General features: G+C 37.2%; 1 protein-coding gene across 1 annotated transcript in view; it reads left to right on the top strand.

The window, feature by feature from the left end:
- The first annotated feature begins 1963 nt into the window (after positions 1 to 1963).
- The window catches only part of KBTBD12 (kelch repeat and BTB domain containing 12), an 85844-nt gene continuing 72416 nt past the window's right edge, over positions 1964 to 15391 (top strand). Inside the window, exon 1 of the mRNA XM_074283760.1 lies at positions 1964 to 2065. The gene's annotated coding sequence lies outside the window, so the exon portion shown is untranslated. The remainder of the gene's footprint in view (positions 2066 to 15391) is intronic.

Genomic DNA, 15391 nt, shown 5'->3' with positions numbered 1-15391 from the left:
AAATAGCACTTTCCTGGTGTAAAATTTGCAGGATTTTTGTTCTGTTTTTGATAACACATAGGAGAATACTGTGCATATGATTGGCATTTAATGTGGCTCAATGAGGATCTTTTATACAGAGGCTCTCTGTAACCTAAAGGGTGTTCTGTTGGTAGAAAACCCTTTTTGGTCCCCATTCACTAGCCATTCCAATATTTGAAGTCATTCTAACCTGCCCTTGTAGAGCACAAGCTCTACAGTCAGGAGGACCTGCATTCAAAACCAGCCTCAAATATTAGTTGTCTGACCCAAATCACTTAACCCTGCTTGTGAGAAAGAATAAGACAGAAAAAGACAGAGAGATAGAGACAAAGAAAAACAGACAGACAGACTAGAGACAGAGACAGAAAAGCCTGAAGATATCCTACTGAGAGCTGTCTCTAACCTGGACTCTATACTTAGGGAGGGAACCAAATATCAGAGCACACAAAGACAAAATCGAGAGAGTCATATTTAAAGAGCAAAAAGATCTGGCTGTTTGGTCCAGTCCTTGAACAAGGAGAGGAAACATTTATCATGGAATTTGAAGACCAAAAAAAAAAGTGACTGAATTTGTGCATAACAATCTAATTAAAATGTGAGAAGCCTTTAAATATTGACAGCTTCTTCTAGAGAGACTAAATAAGAACATGATAACTAGATTTCCCTCTCCCATTTTTTCCTTTCTTTTTTTTTTCTTTTTGCATTTGGTTGAGTCTTTTAATTTCATATGCATGGATAAGTTTCCCTAAGGAAATTCCCTCCAACCCTGTACATTGGCAGCTCTTCTATAACTTAACAGTTTCAGAGAAAAGACTGAGGAGGGAATCAGTTACAGCTGTAATATGATTAGAAATAGACAATCTAATGCTAAGTAGAATAAGATAAAGGTAAGCCCACTGTTAAAAGTTTGTTTGTTTTTTCCTATTCTGAAAAATAAAGGCAAATACCTTCTACAGAGTCTGTACCTCAGCCCTCCAGGATCCTAGCTCTTTCCAGGTGGGGCTCTCATGAAAATGGGGAAAATCTATGTATTTATACATGTTGCGTTCTCCTAGATAGAACTTGAACTTTTTGAGGGCAATGGCTCTTTCATGACTTCATATATAGGATGTGTATATTTGTCCGGATTGCTTTGCCTCCAGATCCTCCTTCCCAACATTCGGACAAAGATCAGTCTCCAGCCCCACTTAGAAAGTGTATGAATGAGGGGAGACTGTATCCTTACTCCTATTGGATGCTTAATAAATGGATGAATACGAAGAAACTGTATCTTTAGCCCAACTAGGTGCTTAAATAAATACTGAATGGGGTAAGATTGTATCCTTAGTCCTACTGGGTGCTTAATAAACAAGTGAATAAGAAATTGTATCTTTAGACCAAATTGATGCTTATATTAAATGCATGTAGACTCCCCCTTATTGGGGGCTTAATAAAAGGGTGAATGAGAAGAAACACTATCTCTAGCCCTACTAGATACTTAATAAATGCGTGAATGAGGTGAGACGATTCCCGGCCCCACTAAGTGTTAATTAAATGTCTGAACGAAGAGAATTGTATCTCCAGCCCTATTAAGTAACTGGATGAATTAAAAACAAAACAAAACAAAACAAAACAAAACAAAAAAAAAAAAAACCAGCCTCCTCAGCCCTCTTAGGTAAGGAGACAGGGGATATACTTGCCTCTGCATACACAATCAGGCTGAAGCGGAGGGAGGATTTGAACCCGGGGTTTGTCAGTTCCAGAGGCCTCCACCTTTTTAAGGCAATCTGTCTCTTTCGCAGTCCTTCACTAGGAGCCAAGCCCCCCCCCCCTCAAACCACAGCCCCCGGGGCGCCGCCGCTGCCATAACCATTTCATCCTCCCCTCCCCCACAGCCGTTCCTCCCCCCCCTAATTCTCCAGCAAGCCAGCTCTTCATTCTCTTCTCCTCCCCCCTTCTATTTATATCACTGGCGGCCGCGGGGAGGCCCATATTGGGCACTGTGAGTGTTTGGGGATGAGTGTGTCAGGCGGGGCTCCTGCAGTTGCCCTGCGCCCCCAGCCCGGTGAGCGCCCACCCGGGGCCGCGCCCAACTCCCGGGAAGGTAGAGAAGGGAGGGAGGGAGGGGAGGGGCAAGGTCCTGGAGAGTGGTGGGGGTGGGGAGTGGGGTGCGTCGGGACTGGGGCGGGAAGGGGGGAGGGGGAATGCGGAGCCCACTGGTCCTTAGAGCCTTATTCAGCATCTAGTCCAACCTGCTCCCTCTGCCCAGAAGCACATTGAGCCCCTGAGAGGGCAAGGGGCTGGCCCAAGGTCATATAGCCAAGTTCATGGCCGATGGGGGACTCCAGCCCACTTCTACCTCCAGAGCCCTTTTCTTTTGCCTCACCAAGTTGCCAACAGTTTCTTAGGCCCCAGTAACTAAAATAAGTCAGTTACTCATTTAGGAAAGGTATTTACTCATGTCTTGGAATAATAGAAATAATAATAACAACAATTCATATTTATATAAGGCATTGGGGTTTGCAAAGCACTTCAGTGAATGAAATTTGTTAACCACTTAACAATGTGCTAAAGAGCTCACACTAATTGGAAGAAGTGTCTCAACCATCTTAGTGTTAGAATAGTTTTAAAAGCTTAAAAATTTTCCACAAGACACGTGAATGCTTTCTATTAAAGAAAACTTGGTTGTAGGCAAATGGAAGGGCCTGGAAGTCCTAAGGGGGCAGGTAGGGAGTGTGGATACAATGCTGGGATGTACATCAAATACAGGAAGTGTGTGTGTGTGTGTGTGTGTGTGTGTGTGTGTGTGTGTGTGTGTTCCCAGGATAACGTGAGAAGGAAAAATACTTTAGGTATAGTAGGTGGTGGTTCCTGTGCAGAGGCAGGAAACGGATGTCTGACATTGGGAATAGTGAGACTACTTTGTCTGGAGCATATAACATATGAGTGAATAATATGTAATCACAATGAAAAGAGAAGCTAGAACAAGACTGAAGATTTCAAAATGCTAAACCAAGGAATTTCCATTTTATCCTAATGGCAATGGAAAAATCATTGAAGCTTTTTCTACAAAGAGAGAACATGGTCAGACTTGTGCTTAAGAACAAAAATTTGAATTTTTTTTATTAAAAAAAAAATTTAACCCTTTTATCTAAAGTTTTGAGTTCCAAATTCTATTCCTTCTTCCCTTCCCCATTCCCTAAGATGGTAAGCAATCAGATATTAAGGTTATGCATGTGCAATTATGTAAAAACATTTCCAATATTAATCAATTTGCACACGACTTGAATAAAAGAAAAAGAAAAAAAATGAAAATGAAAAATAGCATGTTCAACCTGTATTCAATCAATATCAGTTGTTTCTCTGGAGGCAGCTAGTATGCTTCATCATTAGCCCTTTGGGATTCTCTTAGATCATTTATTGATGAGAATAGCTAAGTTATTCACAGTTAAGAACATCAGTTTGACACTGTTAGATCAATGTATTGAAGAAGAAAAAAACTGGATTGAAGGAGGTTGGTTAAGAGGATGTTGCAACAGCCCAGGGAAGATGTGATGAGGATCTGAACTAGGCTGTTTATGTTATAAGGAGACAGAATGGCATAAAGCAAGAAAAGGTATATATAATCTACAAGAATTGGAAACTCATCAGAGTTGGAGAAGAAATGAGAGGATGACTCAAGGGCCTGAACATGAGTGACTAGAAGAATAATATTACCCTCAACAGATTTAGGAACATTAGCAGGAAGGAGGAGTTTAAGAAGAAGATAATTGGTTCTATTTTAGAAATGTTGAGTTTCAGGTGCCTATGGAACAAGTAGGTGAAGATGTCTAGCAGGCAGTCTGAGATTGAATGTTACCACTTAGGAGAGGGATGAGGGTTGTATATGTAGACTTGTATCATCTGCACAAAGATGATCATTGAATCCAAAGGATTGCCAAGAAAGGTGGAGAGAAAAGAAGATAGCCCGCTATCTGAGGGATACCCACACATACCCGCACATAGGAGATGTAATAATCCTTCAAAGGACAGTAAAAAGCATCAGTTTAAAAGGTAGGAAGAGAAATGTGATACAAGAATATTATAAATATCTTGGGAGGAGAAGAGAAGGTCAGCACTGCCATGTACCCCAGACGTGTCATGAGAGATGAGAATTAAGAAGAAATCACTGGACTTTGTGGTAAATTGATCTTTGGTGACCTCAGAACAGTTTTCATGAAATAGAAGTGGCAAGCATGACTGTAAGAAGTTAAGACAGACAGTAAAGGCAAAGAATGTTGACTTTTTCTAGGAGCCAGACTAAAAGAGTTCTAGTCCCAAATCACTAGCCACCTATCAGATATTTTAAATTGAATGTCCCATAGTCATTCCAAACCCAGTAAGTCCACAGCAAATCTTCAAATTCAGTCTTTTGGACTCCCCTTCAATTAGGAGGGGAAAAACTGCTGTAGCAGTCACTCAGCTTTGAAAACTTGTCATTTCCAACTTAGCATTTCTACTCAATTTGCACATTCAATCAATTGTCAATTATTGTCATTTCTAATTCTCAAACATCTCTCAAATACATCCTTTTCTATCTATTCATTCTCTTTCAGGATATAATTATCTCTGGTATGGACTCTTGCAATTAGCCCATAGTTCATCTCCTTGCCTTAAGTCTTTTTCCTAACCTGTCCTTCACCAAGCCACTAAAGTGACTTTTCTAAAACACAGGATTTACTTTGTCACTTTGCCTCCCCAATTCAATAAACTCTGGTGGCTTCCTATTACCTCTGATATCAAATATAAATTTCCTCTGATTGGCATTTACAACATGACTCTATCCTACCTTTCTAATCTTCTTACATACTACTGTCTCCTTTGTCCACTATATGGTCAAACTGTACTGGCTACTCTCATCTCCATGCCTTTTCAGTAGCTGAAATTTTCTTCCTCATCAATTTCCCCTATTAAGGCTAAAAATACATAGCCTCCATTCAAACTCTACTTTTTCCAGAGTTAGTACACATTATTCTTCTTCACACAGTCTCCTATAAGTGTTTCATATGTGCTTTATGTATACATGTCTCCATCTTAGAATGTAAGTTCCTTGAAGACAGGAATTGATTTACTGAAAGAGAGGGGAGCTTTGGGGGGAAAGACAAGGTATTCTGTTTGGGGGCAGTGAAAGTACTAGGAGCTAGGAAAACTAGAAAAAGCTTGATGTGGAAGATATCACTAGTTCTAAATTGTGAAAAAGACTAAGAAGAGACCCTGATGTTGAAAAAGATGGAAGGCAGAAGAAAAAGGGAACAGAAGATAATGAAATAGCTAGATAGTGTCATGGATACAATGAACATGAACTTGGATGATTTGGAGAAATTATGGGGGATAATAGGGTATGAAGTGCTATGTCTATGAATCCATGAAGAGTTACTGAACAACAAGAAAAGGCCAAGAGGCAAAAAGAAGAGAAAAAATTAAAGATATAAGATAGAAACTAAGTACAGAGACAGAAAAAGGACCATCTGTGAGAATTTCCAGCAAAACACAGCTGATTTGATTGGATCATAGAGAGCCCAGTTTCTTAAACTGTAGTTCATGACCCACTATGGAATCTTGCAACTGAATGTGGGAGTTGTAAAATTATGAACAGTAAATGTAAATGTTTAATTTGCATACTTATTCCATACATTAATATACTCAGGGTCACATAATTTTTATTTTTTTTCTTGGAAAAAAGGGGTCATGAGCAGAAAAAGTTTAAGAAGCCCTGACACAGAGTATGAAGAGGAATAATATGTAATAAATATGAAAATGTAGGTAACACAGGGAGAATAAAAATTGCAAGAAGTAGAAATGAAGAAGAGCATTTTAGATAAATGGTCAATGAAAAGGGGTAGAGCCAAAAATGGAGCATAATGTGCAAGGAATAGTAATTGACTATTAGGGCTGAACCACAGAGTACATGAAGAGGATTAAGACATAAGAAAACTGGAATGATAGAATAGACTTATATTTTAAAGAGCTTTAAATGCCAACCAGAAGTATATGGGATCCTAGACATAACAGGAAACCATTAGAGTTTATTGAATAAGAGAGTGATACAGTGAGATTTGTGTTTATGAAAATCATTTTGGCAGCTATGCAGAAAATAGATTGGAGTAGGGAGAGGCCTGGGACAAGAAGATAAATAGGAGGTGATTGGAGATTATGGAAGGCTTGCACTAGGATGGTGGCCATGTAATGTGAAAAAAGGAAACATATGTGATAAATGTTGTGAGGGTAGATAGAACAAGATTTGGCTACTGATTGGACTGTGGGGTAATAAAAAGGGATGATGTTGAACCTTGGTGAACAGAAGGATGATAGTATCATTGCCATTAACAGAGTAGTATGAAGGGGAAGATGATAAGTTCTATTTTGGATCCATTGCATTTGACATGAGAATGGGATATCTAACTAGAAGATAGTTGAAGATGGGGGACTGGAGCTCAGAAGTAAAATTAAGACTGGTATCACCTGGTAAAGATGATTACAAAGGAAATTAATGAAATTACCAAAAGAATGAGTATAAGGACAGAAGAGAAGATCCAGTACAGAACTTTGGGTATTCTCATGGGGGGTCTGAATTAATGGATAGAAAATCTATATATGGAGTTTCTAACACTGATAAAAGGTTATTCCCCTCCTAAATACACACACACACACACACACACACACACACACACACACACACACACACACGGCACTGTGCTAGGTAGCAAGGGATATCAAAGAAAAACAGGTTCTACTTTTCAGGAAGTTACAATCTAAAGAGGGAAAAAACAAATAAATGAGATATAACGGGGAGTGAGAGAAGGCCAAGGAAAGAGTGGTCTGGGAATTAGATAATCTGAATTCCAGAGTGGGTGCTGCCACTGAGTAAGTGTGTAACCTAGTTCATTTTCATAGTCATTTCATTATGTATTAAGTGGAGATAATACCAATGTTCAACAGGTTGCTATCAGGATCAGATGAGTTATAATGCATCTGAGAGTACTGAGGAAAACACCATAAAAATGCAAAATATTGTGGTGATAATATTAGTGTAAAGATAGGTAACTGGGCTTGAAGAATGAAGGTTCATTATCATTATTATTACTAAACCCTCTTAAGTCTGATTGCTAACCACATCATTCAACTGAAACTTGCATTTTCATTTACTAATGATTTCTTAATTAACTAAATCTAATGTCCATTTTCTCAATCTTTATCCTTCATCTCTTTGCACCATTCAACATTTCCCCTAAAGATGCTCCTCTCTTGAGATTTCATGACAGTAGATTCAGTTCTCCTCCCTGTCTAACTGCTTCTTCTCAGACTACTTTGCTCTTCATCAGTATCACATCCACTAACCATGGTTGTCCCTCAAAGTTCTGTCCTGTATGTTCCTCTCTGCACTCTTATTTGTTGATCGAATTATCTCTGGTAGATTCAATTATCATCTTTATGCAGATTCTCAGATCTTTATATTGAACCTCAGTTTCTTTTCTGAGTTATTTTTAATAGTATTTTATACCCCCCATTACTTGTCAAGAAAAATTTCAGCATTTATTTTTACAAAATTTGAGTTCCAATTTTTTCTCCCTCCCTTCTTCTGAAGATGATAAATTGATACAATTTGTACATGTGCTATCATGTAAAATATATTTCCATATTAATAACAGTTGTGAAAGAAGAAACAGATCAAAGGGGGGGAAAACCACGAAAAAGAATAAAGTAAATGAAAAACATGCGTTTTAATTTGTATTCAGAGTCCATTCATTCTTTTCCTGGTTACGGATATTATTTTCTTTTGTGAGCCCTTTGTACTTTTCTTGGTCATTATATTGCTAGAAAGAACTCAGTCATTCATAGTGGATCATCACACAATGTTGCTATTACTTTTTTTCCTGGTTCCGCTCATTTCAATTTGCATCAGTTCATACAAGTTGTTCCAGATTTTGCTGAAATCTGCTTGTTCATTATTTCTTATTGTACAATGGTATTCCATTACATTCATATCCTACAGCTTGTTCAGCCATTCCTCAAGTGATGGGCATCCCCTCAATTTCCAATACTTTATCACCACAAAAAGGGCTGCTATAAATATTATATATATATATATATATATATAATATATTCTTTTTCCATTTTTATTATCTGAGCTTATTTTTAAGAATACTTCTTAGACTTCTTGAACTACATTCTCATAGTCATTTCAAATTCAACATGTTAAATAAAAAATCATTATATTTTTCCCAAACCTTGCCCACTCCCCAACTTTGCTAATTTTGTTTGAAAGCACCATCATCCTCCCAGTGACCAAGGGCTGCAACCTTGGTGTCTGTCATTCTCAATTCCTCCTCTTGGTTTCCCAGGCTTCCATCAAGATTTAGCTCATAACCCACCTTCTGCCAGAGGCCTTTTCCAGTCCTCCTTTTCATTGCCTCCCAACTGCTCATGCTCTCTCTCCTCTCAATTACTCTCCTATCTTTCCTGTATATTTCTTATATTTACTAAGTTATTTACATGCTGGTTCCTCCATTAGAATGTACACTCATCTGCAAGGGCTGTGTTTGCCTTACTTTATATTTCTAATGCTTAGGACAGAACCTGACATATAGTAAGCATTTAATAAATGTCTATTGACCAACTGTCTCTCATGCCCATCAGCCATTTCCTCCCCATCTTCTTTCTTGGAATTTTTAGCTTTCCTTGAAGTTCAAATTAATCACTACCTGCTATAAGGAGCTTTCCTAATCCCCAGCTGCTAGAAGGGGCAGCTAGGTGATACCATAGTGAACAGAGCACCAGAGACTGAAGTCAGAAAAATTCATGTTCCAGAGTTCAAATCTGGCCTCTAATAATTACAGCTGTGTGACCCTGGGCAAGTCATTTAACCCTAAATTGCCTCAGTTTCCTCATCTATAAAATGAACTGGAGAAGGAAATGGCAAACCAGTCCAGTATCTTTGCCGTGAAACTCCAAATGGGATCATAAAAAATAAGACACAACTAAACAACAATAGCTGCTAGAGCCACCCCTGCCTTATCTAAATTGCTTTATATTATTTCCCTTGTATATACAGGGTGTTCCAAAAGTCTTAGTGGAGTTTTAAGCTTTAATAACTTAAAACCAGGGCTTAGGACATCCTGTATTATGCATCCACTTATGTTTGTACATGTTGTTCTCCCCACATAAGATCCTTGAGGACAAAGACTGAATCATTTCTATCTTTTTATCCTCAATATCAACAAAATAAAGTGTCAACCCAGACTATGTGCATAATTAGGGGGAGGGAAAGGGAATGAACAAGTGTTTATTAAGCACTTATTATGTTCCAGGCACTGTGCTAAGCATTTTACAAATATCTCATTTGAGAATCACAACAACCTTAGGAGATATTATTATCCCTATTTTACAGATAAGGAAACTGAGGCCAACAGAACTTAAATCAGTTGCTGAGGATTACCCAACTCAGGCTTTTCTGACTCCAGGCCCACTGCACTATTCACTGTACCACCTACAATATTGAGACAGAAAAGCAGATAATTGTAGCATTGACTGTGACTTTCATATATAGTAAAGACTACCAGTGATAACGAATCCAATCCTACAAATGGCAAAACTAAAAGAATAAACAAAAGCTTGTCCTGCCGCCTTGCGTCTGAGAAGGCAATAGGATGGCAATATTGATTTTAAATATAAGTAGACTGTTGAAAACTTTGAATTCCCAGGTAATCTCAATATGGCTATATATGAATGCATTGTACTCTAAACCATTACCAGTTGCTTGGCTATGGCCACCTTAGAACCATAAAAACCCTTACTGAAAACAATGATTTTGTGCTACTAACCAATAACATTCTAACATCCTCCACTAAAGCCCACTTCAAATAATGGGTTACTCAGACTTCTCCAAGGCTGTGTCAAGCAAGTTATTGACTACAAGTCCAGGGATGACTGTGGATCTGATTTCAAAGAGCCAACTAAATCGGAACCACCATTGCCTTTAGGATAATCAATATTTCAGCCTCATCTACTCTGATGACCATCTACAATCATAGAGGAATTGTGGTTCTGCAGCAGCAAAGACAATGACCAAGTCAATAACATTTCAAAGTATTGAAGTAACTCAACTATACTATGAATAAAGGGAAATTAATGGCTATTCTCAGAGGAAAAGTTAAGTTCGGTGTCAATGGACAAATAGATCCACTGTCCTACAAAACAATAATCGAGGGTATAGGTTGAAGGCTAGGGCAGAGTTGAAGTTAATTGGAATAAGGTGAAGATAGAAGTTCTGTAGACAGTTTACACATATTCACCTTGACCACTTCTCCTTTCCCCATTAATGAGATGTATTGGCATTTTTTATATAACTAAATCCAAATGAGTGGGAATAATGAATGAAGTGGTCAATTGTATTTGAATTCACACTATTTTAAGTTATAATTATGTAATATGGTAATTTATTCCAATCCAATTAATATGCATTGCACATGCAAATAACTTCAGGGAAGCTTAGCTTATAGTCAGTCAACTAGCATTTATGAAAAGTATCTACTACATACAAGGCACTGAGTATTGGGGATACAAAAAAAGGGGCAAAAAACCCCAAAGACCCTATTGTCCAAGAGTTCACAGTTTAATAGTGAAGACAACATGTAAACAAACACGTATTAATGATGTATAATAGCACAAATGAGGGAGAGGGAGCAATTGAAAGGGGAGAAATATTGGAAAAGGTTCCTTCAGAAGGTAGGATTTTAGCTGAAAAGAAAGCCAGGGAAGCTAGGAGGTTGAGATGAAGAGGGAAAGAGTTCCAGAAATGGGAGCAGCCAGTGAAAAGACTTAATAGGAGACAAAATATGGATCAAAATACAGTATTTTCACTTTTTGTTTTGTTTGTTTTGACTTTTTTTCCCTTTGGGTCTGATTTCTTTGCAAAACATGACAAATATGGAAATCTATTTAAAAGGACTGTTTCCTATATCAAATTATTTGTTCCCTTAGGAAGAAGGGAGGTAAGGAAGGGAAGAAGAAAAACTTAAAACACAGAATCTTACAAAAATGAATTTTGAAAATTATCTTTACATGTATTTGGAAATACATTTAATTAAATTACATTAGATTACATAAATTAAATTAATTAAAATACAATTAAGCGGGGAAGGGAAGAATCAGGAGATGAAGGTCCTGTGGAATAGCCAGGAGGCCAGTGTCATTGGATCAAAGAGTATGTTTTCAGCAAAAAGATGTAAGAAAACTGAGAATATATGAAGGCCTTTGAAAACCAGCGGGTTTTATATTTGATGTTGGAAGTTCTGAAGTTTATTGAATGGGGATATGGGGCCATAGACAGTATGTTAGGAAGATCAGTTTAACAGCTGAGTGGAGGATGCTTAGAGTGAGGTGAGACGAGGCAAGAACAATCAGCAACCATTACAATGATTCAGGTCAGGAAGATGAGGTCCTACACCAGGAAGGTAGTGGTATCAGAACAGAGGAGGGGGAATTTGAACAGGTGTTGAGGGTAGAAATGAAAGGATTTGACAAGTGGTTGGATATATATCAGGAAGGGGCAAGTGAGGAGTTGAAGATACCTACATTTTTGAGCCTGAGTTACTCAGTATACTGAACAGCAATAGGTAAATTAGGAAGGAGGAAAGTTTGGGGGGAAATATTATGAGTTCAGTTTTTGATCTGTCTAAGATTCTTCTGAAATATCTAGTTTAAGATGTCTAGCAGGTCATTGGAATTGCAAAACTAGAGCTCAGAATAGAGATTAGGGCTGGACAAGTAGACCTGAGAGTCATTTGCATAAAAGGGAAAAAAACATATTATGGAGCATTGCTTAGCTATAGACTAACAAATCAGAAAGACATAACTCTAGACTAAGCTCTTTTTATAGATAAGAAAAGTGAAGTCTCCAGGGCTGTATACAAAGTCTCATGTTTAAAGCCAAGTCAGGGCTAAAATCCCCGTCTCCTTATCATTAGATAAATTATTCATAAATTGAAGTGGTACTTTGCTTTAAGATTGAAAATTATTCTTTTAAATGCATATTATAATGTGGAAATATGTTTTTATGATTGCATACATATAACCTATTTCAGATTGCTTACTACCTCAGGGAAGGAGAAAGGGGAGGAAGAAGGAAAAGAATTTGGACTCAAAATTTTAAAAAATGTATTTAAATTTGTTTTTACATGTAAGTGAGGGGTTAAAAATATTATTTTTTTAAATGTATAGTATGTAGGTCAGACATGAGAGGCAGCATACCATTATGGGTAGGAAGATAGCCTGAGAATTAAGAAGACCTAGATTTGAACTCTGCCTTTGACATATTATGGCCATATGATTCCAGGTAGGTCACTTAAACACTCAGTGATCCAAGTTACTCAGGAACACAAAATTGCAAAAACAATTTGTTGATCTCATTGATAAAAGGAGTTGTTTTTTTTCAACAGTTTCCCTATAAAAATGAGCTCCCAGGTCCACATCAAAAAAGTTAGGGTTCCCAAAGCTTTAAATTATATTTCTAGCATTAATCTGGCTTTTAATTTAGGAAGTATGGGCATGTTATACATGCAGTCATTATTATTATATGGAAAGCTTTGTACCATTAAAAATAAGTTTGGAGCTTGAGTAAGAATTATAAAAATAAACTATTTGAAAAGCAAAACATCAGCATTGGAAATAAATCAACAATTTTGTTCCAATTTGAAGTACATTCATTGGAAAATTTGTAATTGAATCCATTTATCAAAACTAAAAATGAAAATAGTGAATGTAGATGTAAGCAACATTTTGAATTTCTGGTGACACTGCAAGCAATTAGATTTCATTCTTTTGATTTATGTTTAACTTTGCAATTTACATTTTTACTTATTTTCTGTTATTAACTGTATTATTAACATGAATACTCAAGTTTAGTCCTCCATAAATTGGAGCAGAAAATGACTGTCATCAAAGGTAGTTATCTAGCTGTATGTTGCTGATAAAAGGAGTAACTCCCTCTCGGTCCTTATCAAAAGGAAAATTCTCCAGCTGTTATTTATTTGTGCTTTGTCTATACTTTAAAATAGTGTGTAAATATGCATATTTTAAAAACTATGCAGGTATACACAGAGTTTAACCAGAAATATAGAGAGTGTACCTCTGGGTACCCAGGATTTATAAAATTGGAAGCATCATTATTGATCACATAGCTCCATGTGTTCTAACTCAAACTATATTTTTTCCAGTTAAATATCCAAGTTCTCTGTAGAAGAATGCTGAGCAGCAGTTAAGGGTCCAGGGACTAAGAATCTCAGAGAAGGAAGCAGCTAGAAGAGAGAGTTCTGGGAGAAGACACTTTTTTAAAGAAAGCACTTTATAACAGCATATGATTTGTAATGTAATATAATGAGAATATCCAGATTTTCTACAGAGAAATGCTTAGACATCAGCTGACAGATGAGAAACTTGAGTTTAGGTCAAACTCCCTATTTTGCAGATGAGAAAATTGAAGCCTCTAGAAATAAAATGAGTTGGACAGGCTCATATGATCAGTGGCAGACACAGGGATATTAATGAGGTCTTGATCATTAGTCCATTGTCCTTCCACTACATTTTGATTGCCACTCATTTTTTTTTCTGAAGCAATTGACTTTCTCAGGGTCACACAGCTAGTAAGTGTCCAAAGCTGGATTTGAACTCATGTTCTCCTGACTCCAGGACTGGTACTCTATCTATTGCATCATCTAGCCACCCCGCCACTCAGCTTTTGCCCGTCAAATAGTTTTAATTCTCTGATTAATAGTATTTATTTAGTCTCTACTATGAGCAAAGCGCTGCCAGGTGCATTTTAAAACCTGTGGGTGTCTGGACTAGAGACCTTGTTGATAAGAATTTCCAATAACAAATCACCAAGTTCCATAAATTTGTAGTAAAGCAGGAAAGCTTTTAGGAATGGAAACCTTTGGGGATATGTATACAAATGTTTGACCATTTCAAAAAAAAAGCAACCACTGACATTTCTGCACAGTGGGAGAAGCAATTATTTCTGTTTTGAAAGTTAGTTCTATTGGAACAAATGTTTCGGCTTTTGGGGGACATCCAAGTACACAATTTACTTTAAGATGGTTTATATAAGAACATATTTGCCAAAATAAAGACAATATTGTATGCATGTGTATATATATGAGTGAGTTAGTGAGTCAATGAGTGAGTGAGATTAGATTCAATTTCCTCATCCATCTGAGGATCCTAGAAGCCAGCAAATCACCCTCAGAATGAACCAGACTCTCTCTCATCTGGACCCTAAAGGGAATTGCTTTTGGATCACAATACAGCAGTGGAAACATGTTTCAGACCATGATATATTTCATATATATATAAATATATATTTTAAAAATTATAAGTGCATATGCAAGTCTGTGTGCATTGTATGTATATATGTGAACATATATGTATAGACATGTATTGTGAAGTCATATGTATGTTATAGACACTCATGCATGCATAAATTATATAAGGGGCAACTAAGTGACATTGTGGATGGAGTGTTTGATGAAGTAAGGAAAACTCACCTTCCTGAGTTTAAATCCTTAGTTGTGTGACCATGAGCAAGTCCCTTAGCCTGGTTTGCTGCATTTCCACATCTGTAAAATGGGCTGGAAAAGGAAATGGCAAAGCACTCTAATATCTTTGCAAAAAATAAATAAATAAATAACCTAAATTGGGTCACAAAGTCAAACATGACAGAAATGATTTATTGTTGTCCAGTCTTTTCAGTCATGTCTAACTCTGTGTATATATGTATGCATAAATATACCCATACATATAAATGTATGTATACATACACACATACAAATGTATGAAGTATATGTATATGTGTGCATGCATATATATATATATGTATATATATATATATATATATATAATGTCTATTGTACACAAGGCACTGCTAGATTCAAGGGATACAATCCACACGGACAGCATCCTATCTTCAAGAACTTACATGGGGGGTGCACTTCAGACAAGAGGGCATAACCTCTGCAAAGGGATAAATGTGGGAGATGAAGCTGAATTCAGGGAACAGAAAAAGGTCAGTTTGGTCTAACTGTGGAACTGTGGTTTGTAGCATCCTAGGGCCATGTAGGAAATGAGCTGAAATGAGCCTCAGAAGCTATCCAACCCAACCTCTTTCAGAGGAAATGGAGATCTGGGGAAATTAAGGAATTTGCCCACAATCACACACATGATAAGTATCAGAAAAAGGGTCTGAACCAAAATCCTCTAACCTGAGTAAATGATTAAGCCAGAGCTCAAGGGTATTCAATGCCAATCTGAAGAAGTAATGTTTTGTGCCAGAGGTAATGAGGAATCACTGAATAATTAT

Source organism: Sminthopsis crassicaudata, chromosome 1 (genome assembly GCF_048593235.1).
Source record: "Sminthopsis crassicaudata isolate SCR6 chromosome 1, ASM4859323v1, whole genome shotgun sequence".
NCBI classification, from domain to species: domain Eukaryota; kingdom Metazoa; phylum Chordata; class Mammalia; order Dasyuromorphia; family Dasyuridae; genus Sminthopsis; species Sminthopsis crassicaudata.
The sequence above is the reverse complement of the archived record's forward strand: the minus strand, read 5'-3'. Positions and strand labels throughout refer to the sequence as shown.